At 56.2% G+C, this 7,821-nt stretch overlaps 1 non-coding gene across 1 annotated transcript; it reads right to left on the bottom strand.

Annotated features, from left to right (window-relative positions):
- Window positions 1-6,434: 6,434 nt before the first annotated feature.
- LOC132540569 (U6 spliceosomal RNA) lies at window positions 6,435-6,541 on the bottom strand. The gene has a single exon (XR_009551767.1). It is a non-coding gene; the product is annotated as a U6 spliceosomal RNA (small nuclear RNA).
- Between the last annotated feature and the right edge of the window lie 1,280 nt (window positions 6,542-7,821).

Below are 7,821 nucleotides of genomic sequence, written 5' to 3'. Positions count from 1 at the left end.
GTTTAGGAAGCTGTGGGTTTTGGGGCCGTATGGTGGGGGGTTGTGGGTTTAGTTGCCTCTGGGGTTGGGGCTTTGGGTTTGTGGCCTGTGGGTTTGGGGGCTGTGGTTTTTAGGGGATGTGGGCTTGGGGGCCTGTATGTTTGAGGGGCTGTGGATTTGTGGGGCTGTGGATTAGGGGTTTGTGGGTTTGAGGGTCATGGTTTTGGGGGACTGTGTGTTTGGGTGTTGTGGGTTGTGGGGCTGTGTGTTTGGGAATATGGGTTGGGGGGCTGTCATTTGGGGGTTGTCGGTTTGGGGTCTGTGGGTTTGGTTGTGGGTTTGGGAGCTGTGGTCTTGGGGGCTGTGGTTTTGGGTCTCTGGGTTGGAGGGCTGTGGTTTTGGGTGCTGTAGGTTGGGGAGATGTTGGTGGGCTGTGGGTTGGGCGCAGGGGTTGTGGGTTGGGGACTGTGTGTTTGGGGGCCATGGATTTGGGGGGCTATGTGTTTGTGGCCTGTGTGTTTGGGGAGCTGTGGGTTTGTGGGTTGTGGTTCGGGGCTCTATTGGTGGGGGGATGTGGGTTGAGTGTTGTGGTTTGGAGGCCTGTGGGTTTGGGGGGCTGTTGGTTTGTGGGTTGGGGGACTGTGGGTTTGGGGGTTGTGTATTTGGTGACTGCAAGATGGTGGCTGTTGGTTTGAGGTGCTCTGTGGCCCTGGTCCTGGTGAACCCTTCTCCCCCATCCAGTTTTGATAGCATTGTGCCCAGATTCAGAAGGACCCTCAGGAAATTGGGATTAAAAAGTCTTCCTCATGGTGGGCTTGGTGTCCTGGCTGTGCTGTGTCCTTGGGGGCCGCATCACAGATGGGTAGCAGTGGGGACATGGTGGCCTGGAGTGATGAGGGCGGGGAATTTTGGGGTCCTGGGGACAGGGCCTTCTGGGGGCAGAACCAGGACAGCTAGGTGAATGGTTAGGGACACCTCGGAGCCCCGGGGCAGGGACACATGGGGTGGGGAGACACCTGGGGGCCCCGGGTGGGGACAACTGGGGCAGGGATTCCTGGGAGCCGGGGACAGGTCATCTGGGGGCGCATGGAGGGTACCTGGAGTTGGAGGATACCTGGGGTCCTGGGCGGGGACACCTGGGGCAGAGATTCCTGGGGGCCTGGGACCTGACATCTGGGGTGGACAGGAGACACCTGGGGTGGGAGAAAAATGGGGGCCCGAGGCGTGGACACCTGGGACAGGGAGAGACCTGGGCGCCTGGGACCAGACATCTGGGGTCAGACAGGGGCACCCGAGGTGGGGGAAACCTGGAGGCCAGGGGTGGGGACACCTGGGGCGGGAAGAGACCTGGGGGCCTGGGACCGGAGGTCTGTGGGCATCGTGGGTGGGGGACACCTTGGGTGGGGGGAAACCTGGGGCACGTACATCTAGGGGTCTGGAGGCCCAGAAGAAACCCTGGGGTGGACACTTGCGGCCCCACCATAGCCCATCCTGGGAAGGTTTGCGCTGCAGCTGCGCCACCTGGTGTCCCCTGCTGGCAATGCAGCCGCACTGCAACTGGCAGCCCTCATGGCCACCTGTCCACTGGACCAGGCCCCAAGTGACAGTGGTGCCCAGAGGCCCCAAACCATGTCCCCGAGGTCTGGAGTACAACAGGACTGCCAGTCTGTACTGAGTCAGCTGAGATTGAACACGTGCGTCCGGCGCTTGCCTGGCCCTGGCTTGTGGGGGTCTCAGTGGGTCTATGGGCAGTAAGCCTTGGACCTGGACTCAAATGGCCACCAGGGACTCAGCTGTGCAGGACAGGAAGCAGGAGGAGTGGGTACTGCAGGGACATCAGGGGGTCTCCAGAGGAGGTGGCCTGGATTGTTGCAGGGACACCTGGGGGGCTCCAGAGGTAGAGGGGGCCTGACGGTGTTCTGGGGCCTGGGGTGCTGAGTGGAGGAGGAGGAGGCCTGAGATTGTTCAGGGGCCTGGGGTGCTGAGGGGAGGATTGGGCCTGAGGTTGTTCAGGGGACTGGGGAGCTGAGAGGAGGAGGGGGCATGAAGGTGTTCAGGGTCCTGTGGTGCTGTGAATAAGAGGAGGCCTGAGGGTGTTCAGAGGCCTGGGGTGCTGATAGTAGGATGAGGCTTGAGGGTGTTCAGAGGCCTTGGGTGCTGAGAGGATGGGGCCTAAGGGTGTTCAGGCGCCTGGGGTGCTGAGGGGAGGAGGTGGCCTGAGGGTGTTCAGGGGCCTTGGGTGCTGAGAGGAGGAGGGGGCCTGAGAATGTTCAGGGGCCTTAGGTGCTGAGAGTAGGAGGGGGCCTGAGGGTGTTCAGGGTTCTGGGGTGATGAGAGGAGGAGGTGGCTTGAGGGTGGCCGATGGGGGCCGGTGGTCTGGCGGCTGGTTTCTGGGGGCCTGCACTGATGTGGGCCGGGGCTCTCCAGAGGAGGGGGCCTGGAGTATTGCAGGGACACCTGGGAGGCTCCAGAGTTAGAGGGGGCCTGACAGTGTTCAGGGTCCTGGGGTGCTGAGGGGAGGAGGGTTACTGAAGGTGTTCTGGGGCCTGGGGTGCTGAGAGGAGGAGGAGGAGGAGGACTGAGATTGTTCAGGGGCCTGGGGTGCTGAGGGGAGGATGGGGCCTGTAGCTGGGTGCTGAGCCCACCACAGAGGTTTGCTTTACAGCATCACCACCTGCTGGCTGGTCAGGCAATGCAGCCACTTGCCCGCCCCTCTGAGGGGGGAGACAGCTGGGTGAACAGGCAGCTGAGTATGTCTGGGGCTCATGGGCGGGGACATCTAGGGCAGGGGACTTTTGGGGTCCTGGGGGCAGTCCCTTTGTGGCCAGAAGCAGGAAACCTGGGAAACTGTGGCTGTGGACACCTGGGAGCCTCAGGGCGGGGACACATGGCGTGGGGAGACACCTGGGGGCCCAGGGGTGGGGACATCTGGGGCAAGAGACACCTGGGGTTCTGGGACCAGACATCTGGGGCCAGAGGGGTGACAGCTGGGTTGGGGACACGCCTGGGGGCCCGGGGAGGGGACACCTGGGGCAAGGATTCCTGGGGGCCTCGGACCTATAATCTGGAGGCGGATGGAGGGCACCTGGGGTGGGGGGAAACCTGGGTGCCTGGGACAGGATTTCCTGGGGTCCTGGGACCAGCTATCTGGGGGCATATGGGGGCGCATGTAGGGTGGGTGCAATCCTGGGGGCCCAGTGACCTGGGGCGGGGATTCCTGGGGTCCTGGGGCTGGACATCTGGGTGCGGACAGGGGACACCTGGGGTGGGGGGAATCCTGGGGTCACGGGGTGGGGACACCAGGGACAGGGATTCCTGAGGGCCGCTGAGGCTCCTGGCAGGAGGCTGGGAAGCTGGGCCTGGGGGTCAGGGAAACCTGCAGTAGGGAACACCTGGAGGGACACCTGAAGGCAGGTACATCTAGGGGTCTGGAGGCCCAGAATAAACCTTGGGGGTGGACACTTGCGGCCCCACCAGAGCCCATCCCTGGAAGATTTGTGCTTCAGCAGAATCACGTGGTGGCCTCTGCAGGCAGTGCAGCCACCCTGCATCTGGCAGCCCTCATGGCTGCCCGCCGTCTATACCAGGCCCCACACCATTTCCCTGAGATCTGGAGGACAATGGGACTCCCAGTGTGTAAGTAGTCTGCTGAGAGTGAACATGTGTGTCTGGTGCTGGCCGTGCCCTGGCTTATGGGGGTCTCGGTGCCTCTATGGGCAGGAAGCCCTGGATCTGCATTCAAATGGCCACCAGGGCCTCAGCTGTGCAGGACAGGAAGTAGGAGGAGGGGTGCTGCAGGGACACCTGGGGTGCTACAGAGGAGGAGGGGGCTGGGGTGCTGCAGGGACACCTGGGGTGCTCCAGAGGCAGAGGCCTGATGGTGTTCAGAGGCCTGGGGTGCTGAGGGGAGGAGGGGGCCTAAAGATGTTCAGAGGCCTTGGTTGCTGAGAGGAGGAGGGGCCTGAGGGTGTTCAGAGGCCTGGGGTGCTGAGAGGAGGGGGTCTGAGGGTGTTCAGGTGCCTGGGGTGCTGAGGGGAGGAGGAGACCTGAGGCTGTTCATGGGCCTGGGGTGCTGAGTGGAGGAGGGGCCCTGAGGGTGTTCAGAGACCTGGGGTGCTGGGGGAAGGAGGCTGTTGAGGGTGTTCATGGGCCTAGGGTGCTGAGAGGAGGAGGGGGCTTGAGGGTGTTCAGGGGCCTGGGGTGTTGAGAGGAGGAGGGGGCCTGAGGGTGTTCAGGGGCCTGGGAACCTGAGAGGAGGAGGGGCCCTGAGGGTGTTCAGAGGCCTGGTGTGCTGAGAGAAGGAGGAGGCAGGGTGATCAGAGGCTGGGGTACTGTGAAGAGGTGGGGTCCTGAGGGTCTTTTGTGCCCTGGGGTGCTGAGAGGAGGAGGCAGCCTGAGGGTGTTCAGGGGCCTGGGGTGCTGAGAGGAGGAGGGGGCCTGAGGGTTTTCAGGGGCCTGGAATCCTGAGGGAAGTTGGGGTCCAGAGGGTGTTCAGGGGCCAGGGGTATTGAGGGGAGGCAGGGGCCTGAGGGTGTTCAGTGGCCTGGGGTGCTGAGAGGAGGAGGGGGCCTGAGGGTGTTTAGAGGCCTGGGTTGCTGAGTGGAAGGTGCTTGAGGGTGTTCAGAGGCCTGGGGTGCTGAGAGGAGGAGGAGGCCTGAGGATGTTCAGAGACCTGGGGTGCTGAGTGGTGGGGCCTGAGGGTGTTCAGGGGCTTGGGGTGCTTAGAGGAGGACTGGGCCTTAGGGTGTTCAGGGGCCTGGGTTGCTGAAGGCAGGATGAGGCCTTAGGTTGTTCAGGCAGCTGGGGTTCTGAAAGGACGAGGAGGCCTGAGGGTGTTCAGGGGCCTGGGGTGCTGAGAGGAGGAGGAGGCCTGAGGGTGTTCAGAGGCCTGGGGTGCTAAGAGGAAGAGGGTCTGAGGGTGTTCAGGGGCCTAGGGTATTGATGGGAGGAGTGGACCCGAGTGTGTTCAGGGGCCTGGGGTGCTGAGAAGAGGGGGCCTGAGGGTATTCAGTGGCATGGGGTGCTGAGGGGTGGAGGGGGCCTGAGGTTGTTCAGAGGCCTGGGGTGCTGGGTGGAGGAGGGGGCCTTAAGGTTTTCTGGGGCCTGGGGTGCTGAGAGGAGGAGGGGGCCTCATGGTGTTCCTGGGCCTGTGTAGCTGAGAGGAGGGGGCCTTAGGGAGTAAGGGGCTTGTGGTGCTGAGTGGAGGGGTCCTGAGTTGTTCAGAGGACTGAGGTTCTGAGAGGAGGAGGAGGCCTGAGGGTGATCAGAGGCCTGGGGTGCTGAGAGGAGGAGGGACCTGAGGGTGTTCAGAGGCCTGGGGTGCTGAGTGGAGGAGGAGCCCGGAGAATGATCAGAGGCTTGGGGTGCTGAGAGGAGGAGGGGTCCTGAGCGTGTTTAGAGGCGTGGGGTGCTGAGTGGAAGGTGCTTGAGGGTCTTCAGAGGCCTGGGGTGCTGAGAGGAGGAGGAGGCCTGAGGATGTTCAGAGGCCTGGGGTGCTGAGTGGAGGGGGCCTGAGGCTGTTCAGGGGCTTGGGGTGCTTAGAGGAGGACTGGTCCTGAGGGTGTTCAGGGGCCTGGGGTGCTGAGGTGAGAAGGAGGCCTGAGGGTGTTCAGGGGCCTGGGTTGCTGAGGGGAGGATGAGGCCTTAGGGTGTTCAGGCCGCTGGGGTTCTGAGAGGAGGAGGGGGCCTGAGGGTCTTCAGGGGCCTGGGGTGCTGAGAGGAGGAGGAGGCCTGAGGGTGTTCAGAGGCCTGGGGTGCTAAGAGGAAGAGGGGGCCTGAGGGTGTTCAGGGGCCTGTGGTGCTGAGGTGTGGAGGGGTCTGAGGGTTTTCAGGGGCCTGGGGTGCTGAGGATGAGGGGCCCTGATGGTGTTCAGGGGCCTGGGATGCTGAGAGGTGGAGGGGGTATGAGGGTGTTCAGTGGCCTTGGTCGCTGGAGGAGGTGGAGGCCTGAAGGTGTTCAGGGGCCTTTAGAAATTAAAAATATTTTACTATGTACATATGAATATAATAAATTTTAATTAATATAGCATGCAGTTCTATATGCTGACAGTATTAAACAATGAATGAAGTGTTCTCTGGCTACCAAGGTAAACTTTCAAGGTTGTATAGAGCAGATGGTGACATGCAGCTATTTGGTAGTATAGTTAACTGACATCACAAGTAATCTGTTATCCCAGTGACTTTAAGCTGCAAATAAATAAGCATCAGTTCATACAGGGTCTGTTTTATCATCTTCTTTTTGTGACTATTGGAACATTATGGTGAACATAGTAAAGACTGTGTAGCAGTATTGTGGAAAGATCTGCTCCATTATGCTGCTCCTAACTTTTTTGTGTTCCAGTGTGACAGAAGGGTTTGAACCAAGGACCTATGTACCTCAGGAGCCATGCCCTACATTAAGATTCAGCCATGATTCAGTATTTTTGAACTGAGTACAATTGATTTATCTTATAATTAAAGATATGTCAAGTCTGCTTCACAAATTTGCATGTCCTCCTAGCAGATTAGCCATGCTTATCTTCTCTATATCGTTCCAATTTTAGTATATGTGCTGCTACAGCAAACATCATAAGTCTGCTGAGTGGAAACCTCTGATCCTTGTCCTCCTTTGGTGAAAGAGTTTTGTATAACATCCTCTCTGTCTCCTATGGATGTTATTCTGTTCATAACACTTATTGTTAATTTTGAAATTGATATTGTGAGACTGTAGTTTCCACTAAATACCCATGTTGATTTGAAGGCTCATTTAAGCAACTTAGTGTGTAACTGTTTTATCATTTCAGTAGATACATCACTGAGCATTCTTCTGTTTGCCTGATTCCTTGCCTCTGCTCTTACTTTTTTTAGAAGCCCAAAGGATTTTAATAGTTTTCTTTTTAGTTGTTTAATATCTGAAAATTCTCCCATCTGTCTTTCTTATTTTGTTTTAGCAGTTTTATTTAAGAATTCTTTCTCCAACTGTCACAGAGTCACCTCATGTTTTATATGCTAGTTGCTTCCTAATTTTCGTTTACACTTGCAGGTCTCGAATACATGCAAAGTTCAGATTTTAGTGATCTATGTCACAGGATAGGGATCCAGTTTACTTTCCGTTAAGTATGCCAGTTTTCTTAGTGTCTGTCTTTTCTTTTTCCATAGATAAAGCGGTGCTGCACTTGTATATGAAGTTCTCGTATGTGACTTGAACACTGTATTTTACTCTCTGGTTTGCTTTTTGTTCTTTTCATTCCATGTGTTTTCAGGACTGTGATTTTTTTTTTCATTTGTAAAAATTTTCTTTATTGGGGAATTAATGTTTTACATTCGACAGTAAATACAATAGTTTCTACATGCATAACATTTGCCAGTTTTCCATATAACAATACAACCCTCACTAGGTCCTTTATCATCCTTTTTGGACTCATATCCACCCTCCCCCCAAACCCAGAGTCTTTTACTTTGGTGCAGTACGCAAAGTCTAGTTCAGGTTCTGCTTGTGTTTTCTCTTGTGATCTTGTTTTTCAACTATTGCTCAGAAACTTTACCTGAATGATTTCTGTTGTGGCTGAGTCCATAAATATCAACTATAAAATACATGCAGGCAGATGAAGTAAATCACTTCTGTTTAAATTCCACACTTTTTTATATTCATGTTATTAAATATTCCTGATTATCATTCTTGCATATATATATATATATATATATATATTCCTATTTATTTTTGTGTAGAATCCAACAGAGAAATTAGGTGGTCATTATTTGAGTAAAACAAAACCACAAATATTCACATTTTCTGCAGCAGGATGATATACTGTGTGCACATTCTCATTTTGTATTCTGTGGGAAGTGTATCTACCACTGATT

Source organism: Erinaceus europaeus, chromosome 9 (genome assembly GCF_950295315.1).
Source record: "Erinaceus europaeus chromosome 9, mEriEur2.1, whole genome shotgun sequence".
In the NCBI taxonomy this organism is placed as follows: Eukaryota; Metazoa; Chordata; class Mammalia; order Eulipotyphla; family Erinaceidae; genus Erinaceus; species Erinaceus europaeus.
This window is presented reverse-complemented; position numbering and strand designations above follow the sequence as displayed.